Source organism: Bos grunniens, chromosome 11 (assembly GCF_055505025.1).
Source record: "Bos grunniens cultivar Pamir isolate PY7600 chromosome 11, Bosgru_T2T1.0, whole genome shotgun sequence".
Lineage (NCBI taxonomy): Eukaryota > Metazoa > Chordata > Mammalia > Artiodactyla > Bovidae > Bos > Bos grunniens.
The window spans coordinates 92,636,364-92,652,372 of record NC_141175.1 but is presented as its reverse complement, the minus strand read 5'-3'; the positions used below and the strand labels follow the sequence as shown (position 1 = coordinate 92,652,372).

Here is a 16,009-nt window from a genome sequence, read left to right as displayed (position 1 = left end):
AGTTTGAGCATTGTTTGGCATTGCCTTTCTTTGGGATTGGAATGAAAATTGACCTTTTCCAGTCCTGTGGCCACTGCTGAGTTTTCCAAATTTGCTGGCATATTGAGTGCAGCACTTTCACAGCATCATCTTTCAGGATTGGGAATAGCTCAACTGGAATTCTATCACCTCCACTAGCTTTGTTTGTAGTGATGCTTTCTAAGGCCCACTTGACTTCACATTTCAGGATGTCTGGCTCTAGGTGCGTGATCACACCATCGTGATTATCTGGGTCGTGAAGATCTTTTTTGTACAGTTCTTCTGTGTATTCTTGCCATCTCTTCTTAATATCTTCTGCTTCTGTTAGGTCCATACCATTTCTGTCCTTTATTTATCCCATCTTTGCATGAAATGTTCCCTTGGTATCTCTGATTTTCTTCAAGAGATCTCTAGTCTTTCCCATTCTGTTGTTTTCCTCTATTTCTTTGCATTGATCACTGAAGAAGGCTTTCTTATCTCTCCTTGCTATTCTTTGGAACTCTGCATTCAGATGTTTATATCTTTCCTTTTCTCCTTTGCTTTTCACTTCTCTTCTTTTCACAGCTATGCCAACATCCGCTGGATCATGGAAAAAGCAAGAGAGTTCCAGAGAAACGTCTATTTCTACTTTATTGACTACGCCAAAGCCTTTGACTGTGTGGATCACAGTAAACTGTGGAAAATTCTGAAAGAGATGGGAGGCATTTCAGACCACCTGATCTGCCTCTTGAGAAATTTGTATGCAGGTCAGGAAGCAACAGTTAGAACTGGACATGGAACAACAGACTGGTTCCAAATAGGAAAAGGAGTACGTCAAGGCTGTTTATTGTCACCCTGTTTATTTAACTTATATGCAGAGTACATCATGAGAAACGCTGGGCTGGAAGAAGCACAAGTTGGAATCAAGATTGCTGGGAGAAATATCAATAACCTCAGATATGCAGATGATACCACCCTTATGGCAGAAAGTGAAGAGGAACTAAAAAGCCTCTTGATGAAAGTGAAAGTGGAGGGGAAAAGTTGGCTTAAAGCTCAACATTTAGAAAACGAAGATCATGGCATCCAGTCCCATCACTTCATGGGAAATAGATGGGGAAACAGTGGAAACAGTTTCAGACTTTATTTCTTTGGGCTCCAAAATCACTGCAGATGGTGACTGCAGCCATGAAATTAAAAGACACTTACTCCTTGGAAGGAAAGTTATGACCAACCTAGATAGCATATTCAAAAGCAGAGACATTACTTTGCCAACAAAGTTTCGTCTAGTCAAGGCTATGGTTTTTCCTGTGGTCATGTATGGATGTGAGAGTTGGACTGTGAAGAAGGCTGAGCACCAAAGAATTGATGCTCTTGAACTGTGGTGTTGGAGAAGACTCTTGAGAGTCCCTTGGACTGCAAGGAGATCCAACCAGTCCATTCTGAAGGAGATCAGCCCTGGGATTTCTTTGGAAGGAATGATGCTAAAGCTGAAACTCCAGTAACTTTGGTCACCTCATGTGAAGAGTTGACTCACTGGAAAAGACTCTGATGCTGGGAGGGATTGGGGGCAAGAGGAAAAGGGGACGACAGAGGATGAGATGGCTGGATGGCATCACTGACTCGATGGACTTGAGTCTGAGTGAACTCCAGGAGTTGGTGATGGACAAGGAGGCCTGGCGTGCTGCAATTCATGGGGTCACAAAGAGTTGGACACGACTGAGCGACTGATCTGAACTGAAAGGGGAAAGGCTATTTCTAGGCAGAAGAAATTGCACAGGGTAAGAGCAATGGGGAAAAGAGCCTGAAAACAAGGATTGGGACAACTCCTGAGTGTGAGCAAGGGCCTATTTTGTATTTTGATGCCTGGATTGAGGTAAATTCCAGCTCTAGCACTGACAGGCTGGGAATCCTCAATCAAGGGATAGTGACTGGTACACAGAAAGGATAACAGCTGCTATAGTTTCTTTCTTCCCTTCCTACACAGCCCTTGGTGGATCAGACTCCCATTGAATGGGTCAGAGTTTAAGTGAGAACAGAAAAAAGAGGAAGAAGATACAGGAATGAGCCAAGAAGTTCTTTATATTCATATATAAACAGAATAAACTAGACCCAAAGTTAGCCATCCAGTCACCTTGTCTGCAAAAGTGATTAAAACTTTACGTGGATCATCAGGCAGGAATCTCAGCTGATTTTAAAGATGTTAAAAATTCATATTCAATTTGGATACTGGAGAGTCTTCCTACCCACAGAGAAGTCTGTGACTAGATTAGAAAACCTAGTCAGACTGTTGACCTGTTACTTACTTCTCTCAAGAATAAATGCTGCCTGTAGTCCAAAGCTCAGGTCACCCACTCTGTTGCCCACTGGCATAAAGAATAAGACTGTGAGCAGCTGCTCCCTTGGACCCTGACTAGAGCTCTGAACACCCCCAGCCCTCACCCTGAAGCAAAATGTCCAGAGAATAATTGAATTACATAGAAGAAGTCCTTTTCCTATATTTGTGCTTTGGAAAATAATATTTAGACTAATTCTAAAAACACGTATTTTCTTCAAAATGGTTACATGAGTTCTTTAGAGAACTGAATTTCCTCAGGACCCATAAAACTCATGTCTATGGAGCATTCTACAGTTTATGGATAAAATTAGAAAGAAGCTGTTAGGACTTCCCTGGTGGTACAGTGAATTGAAATCTGCCTGCTAATACAGGAGATATGGGTTCGATCCCTGATCCAGGAACATTCCACATGCCGTAGAGCAACTAAGCCACAACTATTGAGCCTGTGCTCCAGAGCCCGGGAGCCACAACTACGGAGCCCATGTGCTTCAGCTACTGAAGCCTGAGAGCCGTAGAGCCTGTGCTCTACAAGAGAAGCCATAGCAATGAGAAGCCCATGTACCGCAACTGGAGAGTAGCCCCACTCACCACAAATAGGGAAAAGCCCACGCAGCAGCGAAGACCCAGCACAGTCATAAACAAATAAATAAAATTAAACAGGAAAGCAGTTGGGACAGAGCTGACCAGTGGGTATTATCTGTCTCCCTTTTGAGCAAAAAGGTTGTAGTCTAGAATGTACTTAGATCTCCAGTAGACTCCAGAAATCTCACAGATTACTGTTGCTGTTAATGTTATGGGCTTAATTGTGTTCACCCCACCCCCCTGAAATCCATATGTTGAAGCTCTAATCTTCCTGGTGTCCTTATAAGAAGAGTAGATTTGGACACACAAAGAGACCTGAGAGATGCATGCCCTAAGGAGAGATCATGGGAGGACACGGGGAGAAGGAAGCCATCTGCAAGTTAAGAGAGCAGCCTTAGAAGACAGACCTGCCAACATTCTGTCTACCTTGGACTTCCAACCTCCAGGATTGTGAGAAAATAACTTTCTGTTGTTTAAGTCACCCAGTCTGTGGTATTTAGTTATGGCAGCCAGAGCAGGCTAACACAATTAGTATTATAGAAGGTCGCTGAACTGTTAAGAGAACAGTGGCAGGAAGTGGGGTCGTATCCCATCTTTAGACAATTCTTTAGACAATCATTGCATAATCTGCAGCAAGTCACTTGACGTCTGTCTGCATTTTCCACCTCTCTCCTCCAGGGTCGTAAGGATTAACTGAGATAAAGTCTGTAAAGACCCTATCAATAACAGGGGTCCTCCAAGCATCCTTCACTTCTCTGTCTAGATAGCAGCTTTCTCCTAATTCAGGGGAGTGGATGGACTGAGCAGTGCCCCCACAGCTTTTCAGCTCTGAACTTTTGCAACTGTAACAGAAGTCTCATGAATGAGAGTAAGTTTCATATCTATAAAGCCCCAAAGTATTTTTAAAGTCCTTCCCCTCACTGTGTCTCACAGTAAACACAGATGCACCCCTCTGACTTAACGTTAGTTTAAACCTCAGTTTTGAAAAACTGGATGAAACCCCAGCAGACCAGACTCCTGACTCCTAAAGTCTCCCGGCTTGCAAATCCAACCAGTCATGCAACACTGCACTCTTTAGAGTTAAGGCTTCATACCCACCAGAAGCAAACTTTAAATGAATGTAAATCCAAATGTCAATATTTGGTTCCAAAACCCACTTAATACCCCATTCTCTGTCCCCACAGTACCTGGCTGAGCAATCCGGTTGCCCTCTTCTTGATGGATCAAAAGACACTTTTAAAATAAAAGTTTCTCATCGTGTGGCTAAAAATGAAAATAAAATTTGTTTTCATTTGCTTTCTGTTTCATCACAAAATCCAGTATTCTTATAGGTCCGAAGTCTCTCCACTCCCGGCAGGGGATTGTAAGGGAAGGGCAAACACTGACAAGTTCCTCTTTTTCTTCAAAGCATCGTAATAATGGTTTGGACACAGTATGAACTTCCAGTTCAAAAAGAGAAGATGAGTGTAAGTACAAGTGAAATGAGCTTAAAAGATGCAAATCTGGAAATTCACATCAGGAAAGGAATTACTCATTTTTTCCCTGTTTATTCACAAAATGTGAGTCCTGTTGCTGTTAGTTTATCATTCTATAGCTTAAAATGAAAATAACGTGTTTTGAACATTTAATGTATATTAATTTTATTGTTAACCAAGACAGAAAGCAAGAGAAATGAAATGAGCTGATTTAGTTAGTTAAAGTTTGTTGCTACCACAGCCAAAGTCATACTTATCATCTATACCTTGGGTCCCAGAGTGTGTGTGTGCTAAGTCGCTTCAGTTGTGTCCAACTCTGTGTGACCCAATGAACTGCAGCCTGCCAGGCTCCTCTATCCATAGGATTCTCCAGGCAAGAATACTGGAGTAGGTTGCTATGCCCATCTTCAGGGGATCTTCCTGACCCAGGGATCGAACCCGTGTCTCTTATGTCTCCTGCACTGGCAGGTGGCTTCTTTGCCACCAGCGCCACCTGAGAAGCCCTCGGATTCCAGGAGACTTTAGCAAATGCATACTTTCTGTCACCAGAGTCCTGAGCAAGATTAACACAGAGCAAATGGACCACCACCGTTGATCCGTCCCATGATGGTATTCAGGGCATCCTCCTGACTTTGAAGAGTCACTGGCTCCTGCTTGTACATACACATTAAGAGCTTGTAAGCACAAGCTCCAGGAAGCAGGTTTACACCAGGCTTCAGTAATGGAGACGTTTCCCCCAGCAGTTGTCTTTAGAATGCCGTTATTGCATAATGTTTCCCCTACCTTGGCACAATCAGGAACTTTTTATGTTACAAAACTTATTTCAAAAAGAGCTTTCTGACATTAACTTATCTGATATAGAGGGACACTGAAGTTTTACCCTAAATAAATTCAACATTCTTGGTTTTCTATGGGATTAACAAGTGTTTCCCAACTTATGAGAAGGGTTTCTCTGAAGTGAGACCAGGAGCTGTGCTATCAGCCTGGATTTTTGAACTTTTAATTAAATCCATATGTAAATGTATGTTCACAGAGAAAAACTATAAAGATAGGCACCAACAATATAAACAGTACTTATCTCTTGGGGATAATTTTAAATTTTCTTCTTTTGTTTACCCATATATTCTGATTTTCTGTAACAAACACCTATTACTTTTATAACAAACGATGTAAAACAGGATGGAAAGAGGGAATGTGGAAATGTGATTATAGTGGGCCATCCAAATATTAATGTATCAAGTCTTAATCCCTGGAATTGGTAAATGTTGTATCTTTGTAGATATGGTTAAGGCTCTTGAGATGGGGGCATAACCCTGGATCTGGGTAAGCACTAAATGCAATAAAAAAAAAAAAAGTGTCCACATAAAAGAGAGGCAGAAGGAGATTCAAAACAGAAAAGGAAAGGACAATGTGACCATGGAGACAGTGATTGGACTGGCTGTGAGTCAAGGAATGCTGGCAGCCACCTGAAGCTAGAGGAGGCAAAAAATCGATTTTCTTCTAGAGCCTCTGGAGGGAGTGTGGTCCTGCTGACAACTTGGTATCCACCCAGTGATGCCAACTTGGGACATCTGGCCTCCAGAGTGTGAGAGAATAAATTTCTGTTGTTTTGAGCCACCTAGCCTGTGTTATTTTGTTACAGCAGCTACAGGAGACTAATGCTGTAGTGTGTCATGGTAAAATGACAAAATGATATCCCCCTTCATTCAAGCACATCCTCCATATGGCCTCATCACTTTGCTTTGCAAACAGATTTGCAGTCAGGTGTTTTCAATACATTTAGAATGGATGCTCTGCTGTGCTCACTCAGCTGTGTTCAACTCTTTGTGACCCCATGGACTGTAGCCTGCCAGCCTCTTCTGTCCATGGAATTTTCCAGGCAAGAATACTAGAGTGGGTTGCCATTTCCTATTCCAGGGGATCATCCCAGCCCAGAGATCAAACCCGCATCTCTTGCATCTCCTACACTGGCAGATAAATTCTTTGCTGTTGTGCCACCTGGGAAGCTCAGCTTTAGAATGGATAATGTACTAGAAATTTTGACATCCTGAAGAAGTTCCAAGAGCTATGTCCCTCGCCCTTTTACTTTTCTTCCCAGTCTCTTCCCAACCTTTACTCGTCCGGGGAGTGTGGCAAAATGGAAATGCCCAGGGATCTGGAGCTAAGACCTAAATTCAAGTGTGGGTTTCATCTTGCTTCTTAGCAGGAAAATGGTGGCTAGCCAGCCTGCTCCAGGACTTTTTGAACATCATCTGAGCTACTGTATCTGAAAATACCACCTGCGTGCTATTCTGTGACTTTAAACATTTATAGATACTCATGCCTTTTACTCTCAGTATAATGGAAAAGGAGAGGAAAAGTCACAATACTTTTCTCCCTGGGGGCCTGCAACTCATAATTCTAATTGTTCTAGAATTTTGCTAGTCTTCTGGCCCAGAAAATCAGTGGCAGGGGAAGTTACTGGGCTAATTCATGTTTGGTAACTTCCTTGTATGCCTTAAAAGGAGAGTCAAAACTTCTTGACTAACTCCTTTAGGAAGTAGGGGTATATTGTGTCTATTATTCTCTGTTTTATATATATACATAAAATATTTTTAAAAAATCTATAATTCCCCATCCTTACTCCTTACAGTTGGCCTAATAATTCAGATACACTAATATAAGAGAGGCTTTAGTGAGAGAAACTAAATGTGGAAGGACTGATTGTTGATTTTCAAGGCAACTGAAATCCTCTCCTAAAATTAACATTTGAAATAGCTGGAGATATTTTGCAAGAAGAAAAAAACACCTTAAGGAGGTAATGATAGCTGTGTTCAGATGCCCACAGGGATGTGGCCTAGGGAAGAGGGAGCAGGTCTCAGATGTTTATGACAAATAAATGCTGTTTACAAGGAATCAGAATCTCATTCAAAATGCCAAGAAGCCTAAAGATACTTCTTTAAGGTAATGTACTTCTTTGGAGTAATTGGTGATTATCTTTTACTCTCCTTGAATTTTAAAATACCCTTCCAATAATTGGACAGTTTCCCAAATTATGAAATCCATATTCCTAAATCCTTCCCTGGTGGCTCATCTGGTAAAGAATCTGCCTGCAATGCAGGAGACCTGGGTTCGATCCCTGGGTTGGGAAGATCCCATGGAGGAGGGACAGGCTACCCACTTCAGTGTTCTGACCTGGAGAATTCCATGGACTGTATATGGGGCCACAAAGAGTCAGATACGACTGAGTGACAATCACTTTCACAAAGCAGAAGCCAGAAACCCTTTTTTCTTAAAAGAAAAAAAAAAAGTTATTTATTAAATAGTTTTTTCTTTTTTTGAATATTCTCCCTATTCTATGTATGTATGTATTTATAGCTGCACTGGGTCTTTGCTGCTGCATGCAGGTCTTCTCTAGTTGCAGTGAACGGGGCTTCTCACTGCAGCGGATTCTCTTGTCGTGGAACACGGGCTCTAGAACGCGAGCCCAGTAGCTGCGGCACACAGGCTTGGTTGCTCTGTGGCATGTGGGATTTTCCTGGACCAGGGATTGAACTCATGTCTCCTGCACTGGCAGGCAGACTCCCAAACTATGAACCACCAGGGAAGTCCTTAAAATTTTATTTATTTATTTTAATTAGAGGATAATTACAATATTGTGATGGTTTTTGCCATACATCAATATGAGTTGACATTAGGTGTACGTATGTCCCCCCCGTCTTGAACCCCCTTCCCACCTCCCTCACCTTCCCACCCCTCTAGGTTGTTGCAGAGCTCTGGCTTTGGGTTCCTTGAGTCATACATCAAATTCCCACTGGATATCTCTTTTACAGATGGTAATGTATATGTTTCAATGCTAACCTCTCAAATCATCCCACCCTCACCTTCCCACACTGTCTCCAAATGTCTGTAGAAATCCTTGTTCACAGCGTTCTTGAAGTTAGCGAGTACATACCTACCCTCAGGGTTCTGCTGATGGGAAGCTAACATAAGACTACAATGGAGCGCCAAGGGGTCACAGTGTGAAAGCCATCCTGGTGAAACAGCATAGAGACATCCCTCTTGTGAAAGCAGTGGCATAGTTGCTCCAGCTCTGTCCTGCAGAACCTGAGTCCAGAGGTAGAGACAGTAGGGTTTCCAAGCGACCCAGCACTGAAATTACCTGTTCTTGCCTACACAGCCTTCCAGGCCTGGTTCTCTGCACCCCACTAAAGATTCTGTTAGTTATCTGATATCTTCAATAAATTCCTTTTCTGCTTAAACTCGCTGAAGTGGGTTCTGTTGTACTTGTCGTGTAAAGTACTGTCTTAGCAATTAATTGGCATCAGTTCTCTAGGAGGTTAGCATTTGCTTTATGTGGAAAGTTAAGTTAGTTCTGATCTCTATCTAATTTATGATTCTGTGAGTTAGCGTGGTAAGGGTACGGGAAGCAGGACATCTGGGTAAATACACTTATCAGTGTCCCAGCAACTATTTGCAATTACTTTTCCACTACAGGTAACTTAAAAATTGAAGCAAGAGTGTACAGAAGACAGTTGGGCCAAGGCTTAACTGATAGTCCACCTTTAGTCATATAATAATTCCTTTAGGTAAAGCACAGCCCTAACCACTCAGTCCATTTTTACAATGGAAATATTTTGAAACAAGTCTATGATGACTCTACCTTCGTTTGATTTAGTGATGAATCTCACAGTTAACAAGTTCAGGTGTGAAATATGCAAACTTTGTTTCTGTATAAATCAAGCTGCTATTCTGATACAGCCTCCATTTCAGTTGATGGTAGACTTCTAATCTATTCATTTTGAGGTAAGCTTCTCCAGTTCAATGAACCCTCAGTCTATCCAGATCTGTAATTTAGTCATATTCGAACTTAAAACTCCTGTTGGTATGTTTTCCTCTCTCTCTGCTTCCTGGGTGGTATTCTAAGTTCTGCATCTAACAGCAGTGAAGAGGATCAGAATCCTCTCCTCCACTCAGTTCCTCTGATGGAGCATGTTGCTGGTGCGCTCAACTTGAGTGTGGTGCTTGGCTTTTGGGTGTTTAAGTTCCATTTCCTGATGTGCATTATGTCTGGTTGCCTGATGCCAGGAGACTGCTAAAGTGTGCTTCCTTCCTCCTATTGCTCCAAGTCAGCAGTTTACATCTCAGCCTTTGAATGCATGTTTTCCACCCCTGCCTGATACACTGGCTCTCCCTCTGCTTCTCCCATCTCCTCACGGAAGGCTGGGAACTTCAGACTTCCTGAATGCTGTAGGAAAGCCTCCAGAAGCTGGATGGGAGGGGCTTCCTCCTCCCAACCACAGACGCTCTAGATTTCTGGGTCAATGGACTCAGGACCGCTGAGAAAGTTCTTGAGAGGAAAAAATGAGCAGGGATAATTGGTTAGTATCTAAAATAATTCATCCATCAGATTTTATTGAGGGTGGTCCTAGATTAGGCTATTTATGTTTGAAAAGTGAACATACTGTTTTCTATTTTTAAAAAATTGATTCTGCAAAAGCCTTTTTGTATGTAATTAATGAATGATTACCTTTGGTTCAATGAAGAAAATACAGCAAGCACTGAATGAGATATATTTTTTACTGTTTGAAAGTAAACTGCTTTTATCCTTATAAAATATTTTTAAATTAAAAAAGTAATACATATTAATTTCAGAAAATTTGGAAAACATAGAAAAGCTTAATATAGAAAAACGCAGACCTCACTCACAATAATAACCACTTGCCACTTTGAGATGTTATCTTTTCAGTTATATTTTCTTATATCTTTGTATCTATATAATATTAGGACCATATGCAAATTGGGATCATGGTAGATTGTTTTACAAACAGATTTTTTTTCACTTCATAAAGAATTTTGAGATTTTCCTCCATATCATGAAATAACTCAAGAAGATGATTCAGTGTATCATTTTATTAAATGGATGTCCCACAATTTCCTTACCCATTCTCCTGGACATTTAAATTGTGTCCAGTTTTTAATCTTTAATAAATGTCCTCAATGTGCACATTTTTAAAAATAAATTCTTTTTTCTTTTTTGGATGCACTGCATGGCTTGTGGGATCTTAGTTCCCCAACCAGGGATTGAACCCAGACCCTAGCAATGAGAGCGCCAAGTCCTAATCACTGATCCTCCAGGGAATTCCCAGAACAAATTCTAAAAAACAGAAATTTGGTGCCAAAGAAAATACACTTTTTAAAGATTTTAAAATAAAATTTGTCAAGAGAAAAATCAGACAGCTCAAATTAATGAGTTTTAGCACTTCACTATGTATGGGGAGATTCAAGAGTCTGGGTGCAATAAAATCATACTTATGATATGAATGCATGATATGTATGATATATCATATGAATGAATATGAATGATACATTGTACATTCATACATATGAATGTATGATATACAATTTGTCAAATTGTTTTTTAGAAAAGATATATCTATGTAACTATTGAGAGATGAATCATCCAAAACCAGTAACATTGGGCACTGCATTATCATTCACTTAATCTTTGCTAATCTGATTAATATAAAATGATACCTCACTATTACTTGATTATGCTTTTCTTTAGATTAGTCAAGTTGAATTCTTTGCATCTTTGCTGACAATTCTGAGTCCTTATTTTATGAATTGTCTGTTCAAGTCCTTTGCCTCTTTCTTTGTGTTTTTTATTGATGTACAGTTGATTTACGGCTTTTAATTGGTCCCATGGACAGAGGAGCCTGGTGGGCTGCAGTCCATGGGGTCGCTAAGAGTTGGACACGACTGAGCATCTTCACTTTCACTTTTCACTTTCATGCATTGGAGAAGAAAACGGCAACCCACTCCAGTGTTCTTGCCTGGAGAATCCCAGGGACGGGGCAGCCTGGTGGGCTGCTGTCTATGGGGTCACACAGAGTTGGACACGACTGAAGGGACTTAGCAGCAGCAGCAACAGCAGCATTGGTTTTAGGTGTACAGCAAGAGGATTTATTTATACATATATGTATATGATTATTTTTCACTATAGGTTATTATGAGATGTTGAATAGAGTTCCTTGTGCAATATAGCCTTTTTTTTTTTTTTTTTTTACAAATCAACTGCATTGATTTACAGTTTACATACATGAAATTGTACCCATTTAAAGTTGTTCAGCTAATGAGTTTTGATAAAGATCACCATGAACATAACAGAGAACCTTTTTATCACTCTAAAATTTCCCTCAAGCCTCTTTGTAGCTTTGGTTCCAGACAACGACCAATCTGCTTTTTGTCATTATAGATCATAATTTCTCTTATTTAGAATTTCATATGAATGGAATCATAAGGCATATACATTTTTGTGTCTGTTTTCATCACTGAGCATAAGGCTTTGGTATTCATCCATATCCCTATGCGTATCAGTATATCATTCCTTCTGATGCTGAGTACTATCCCATTGTATGGCTATATCACAATTTATCCATTTATCTACTAATCTATTGATGGACATTTGGGTTGCTTCCAGTTTTAGATTGTTATGAATAAATCTGCTATGGAATAAAATGAAATGTTACTGAGCCATGAAAAGGAAAGCATTTGAGTCAGTTCTAATGAGGTGGATGAACCTAGAGCCATTATACAGTGAAGTAAGTCAGAAAAAGAAAGATAAATATCATATACTTACACATATATATGGAATCTAGAAAGGTGGTACCAATGAATTCATTTGCAAGGCAGCAATGGAGAAACACATAGAGAACAGACTTATGGACACGGGAGGCGGGGGAGGGAGGAGAGGGTGAGATGTATGGAGAGAGTAACATGGAAACTTATATTACCATATGTAAAATAGATGCCAACGGGAATTTGCTGTATGGCTCAGGAAGCTCAAACAGGGGCTCTGTATTAACGTAGAGGGGTGGGATGGGGAGGGAGAGGGGAGGGAGGCTCACCTATGGGTGATTCATATTGATGTTTGACAGAAAACAACAAATTCTGTAAAGCAATTATCCTTCAAAAAATAAATTAAAAAAATCTACTATGAACATTTCCTAGAAATCTTCGCAAAGACATAGGTTTTCTTTATGTAAGTACTTACAATTCATGGATCCCATGTTAACTATATGTTTTCAACTTTATTAGCAACTACTGAAGTTTGTTTTTGTGTATGAGAGTTCCACATACACGTCCTCTCCAGTGCTTAGTATTATCAGTCTTTTTCTTTTTAAAAAAATGTTTATTTTTATTTGGCTGTGTGGTTATTGGTTGTGGCACACAGAATCTTCACAGCGGCATGCGGGCTTCTCTAATTTCGACGCGCAATCTCTAGGGCACGCGGGCTTTGTTGCCTTGCAGTGTGTAGGACTTGTTAATAGTTCCCCGGCCAGGGATCGAACCTGTGTCTCCTGCATTGGAAGGCAGATTCTTAACCACTGGACCACCAGGGAAGTCCCATATCAGTCTTCTTCAATGTAGCTGTTTAATGAGCCTGCAGGAGCATCTCATTGTGGTTATACTCTACATTTCCATTGTGACTAACAATGTTGTGTACTTTTAATATGCTTATTGATCAAAAGAATATGTTCTTTGGTGAAACATCTGTTCAAATCTTTTGTCCATGTTTTTAATGACGAGCTGTAACAATTTTTTAATTATTCTAGAGGCAAATCATTTGTCAGATATATGGATTGTGAATATTTTCTCCCAGTTTGTGGTGTGTTTTTTCATTGACTTAACAAAATCTTCAACCATTTTTAATTTTTATGAAGTTCAAGTCACCATTTGTTTCTTTCATGTTTTGTGTTTTTCTGTCATATTTAAGTTTGTTACCACAAGATGGCAAAGATTCCATCTGCAATCTTAATTTCCCTTTGCCACATAACGTAATGTGTTCACAGGTTCTGGGTATGAGAATGTGGACATCTTTGCTGTTGTTGGTTGTTTGGTCGCTGGGTCATGTCTGACTCTTTCTTTGGGGGGGCGTTATTCTGTCTACCGCATATGTCCTTTATCAGAATGAGGAGCTACTCTTTTGTTCCTAGTTTGCTGAATATTTTTTACCATGACACATATTGAGTGTTTACTAAGTGCCAACCACTCTGCTAATTGTTTTTATGCAGGTTATGTCATTTAACCCTCGCCTACGACATGATTATCATCCTCAATTTACAGAGGAGTAACTTCCCCAGTCTCATATAACCAATAAGTGGCAGAATAAGATTTAAACAGAAATATGTTAAAACTGAAGTTCAGTCTTTTACTAACTGCTAAAAATAAACTGGGCTTCCCTGGTGGCTCAGATGGTAAAGAATCCACCTGCAATGCAGGAGACCTGGGTTTGATCCCTTGTCAGGAAGATACCTAGAGAAGGGAATGGCAGCCCACTATAGTATTCTTGCCTGGAGAATTTCACGGATAGAGGAGCCTGGTGGGCTACAGACTATGCAGTTGCAAAAGAGTTGAACATGACTGAGCAACTAACACACATACACAAATAAACTACAGATTGGATATTATTCACTTTCTGCACAAGGTCATTCACTTATCTTTTTAAACTGCTTTTATTGAGATATAATTCAAATATCTTCCACTTTGCTTATTTAAAGTGTACAATTCAGTAGCTTTTAGTATATTCTTAATGTTATATACCCATTTATGCAACATACACACAGTCAATTTTAGAACATTTTCATTTTCTAAAATGAAAAGGAAAACTTGCTCTCTTTAGCTGTCATCCCTAACCCCTACACCCTCTAGCCCTAGCCCTACTTGCTGTCTCTAGAGACTCCCTTATTCTGGATATTTCATATAAATGGAATCATAATATGCACTCTTTTGTGACTGGTTTCTTTCTCTTAGTGTTTTCAAGATTCATCTATATTGTAGCATTAACTCATTACTTTTTATTACCAAATAATATTCCATTATATGGATATACCAACTTTACTTATCCATTCATCAACTGATAAACATTTAGACTATTTCCACTTTTGTCTATTATGCATAATGATGCTATAAATGTTTGTGAATGAATTTTTGTGTGGACATAAGTTTCCATTTCTCTTGGGGATATACCTAGGAGTAAAACTGCTAAATCATACAGTACATCTATGTTTAACCATTTGAGAAATTGACAGACTGTTTTCCAAAGTAGTGGCACTGTTTTCTTTAAATAATGAGAGTGGTGTTATGATGGTTCTAATTCCTCTACATCTTCGTCAACACTTGCTATTGTCTTTTTTGTTATAGCCATCCTATGGGTGAAAAGTGGTATCTAAATTGGTTTTTGCATGCATTTACACTTTCATTTATTCACCCTTTAAAAAAAATAAATGAAAAAAAAAAAAATGAACAGGGACCTCCCTGGTGGTGGTTCAGTGGCTAAGACTTTGTTCTCCCAGTGCAGGGGGCCTGAGTTCAATCCCTGGTCAGGGAACAAGGTCCCACAAGCCACAACTAAGAGTTCATATGCCACAACAAAGACCAGACACAGCCAAATAAATAAATTATTTAAAATAAATGAGCAGATAAATAGCATAATGACATATTTGTGATAAGTTCTAGAAATAGCCAGGGTACTATCATTGAGACTAATATGGCAGTCAAGGAATCTAGGAAGGTGATATTTAAGCTGAGTTCTCAAGAATGGATGGAACCAGCCCTGAAAATGCCAAGGAAGAACTTTCCAGATAGAGAAGAGCAAGCACGGAGGATTGAAAACTGTCCTGGGTGACTGACTGCAAGTGGGAGAGTACAAGAGATGAGGCTAGTGAGGTATGCAGGAGAAGGGAAAAGAGTTTGGATTTTATCCTAAATACAGTGGGAATCCATGAAAAGGTTCTACATTGAGAGAGGCATGATGGTGTTCCTGTTTTAAAAGATCACTTTAGCTGCTGCATTGCAAAACCAGTTAAGAAGTGTTCACAGATTTCCATACGAGAGATAACAGTAACTTTAATAAGAGTGGCAGTAGTGAAGATGCATAGAATTTCTTCCAAGCTCTATTTGAAATGTAGAACAAGCAAGACTGGATGGGACCTGAGGGGTGAGTGAAAGGGAGGAGTCAATAATGACATTCAAGTTTCCGGCTTCAGTGAATGAAAGTGTCATTTTCCAAGATAAAAATGAGTTAGCAGTGGTAGCCTGGTGGGCTGCTGTCTATGGGGTCACACAGAGTCGGACACGACTGAAGTGACTTAGCAGCAGCAGCAGTGGTATGTACTGGCTCCAAATATGCTTAAATAAATCTTGAAAACTTTCAATTCATTTTTTCTGGAGTTATTGTCCATTCAAGTGGATAAACATACGCTTCCTTGGTTATAAATATAATGACAATTGACTGAGGTCTGGTGGTTCAAATGGTAAAGCATCTGCCTACAATGCGGGAAACCCGGGTTCAATCCCTGGGTTGGGAGGGTCCCCAGGAGAAGGAAATGTCAACCCACTCTAGTACTTTTGCCTGGAAAATCCGATGGACAGAGGATCCTGGTAGGCTACAGTCCATAGCGTCACAAAGAGTCAGACATGACTGAGCGACCTCACTTCACTTTGGATTTATTTGCCCTTATGCTACAGTTTGTTGTATTACATTCTTATCTCACTAGTATTAGTTCAAAATAGAAAACATTCCCTTCCATTTTCAATCACTCTGAAGTATCATAATTGAAATCATTAAGATGATAGT

The 16,009-nt window shown here is 40.0% G+C and overlaps 1 protein-coding gene across 1 annotated transcript in view; it reads right to left on the bottom strand.

Moving 5' to 3' along the window:
* NLRC4 (NLR family CARD domain containing 4) overlaps positions 1 to 4,268 on the bottom strand; it is a 49,580-nt gene extending 45,312 nt beyond the window's left edge. The window contains exon 1 of the mRNA XM_086327532.1: positions 4,102 to 4,268. The gene's annotated coding sequence lies outside the window, so the exon portion shown is untranslated. The remainder of the gene's footprint in view (positions 1 to 4,101) is intronic.
* Positions 4,269 to 16,009: the final 11,741 nt, after the last annotated feature.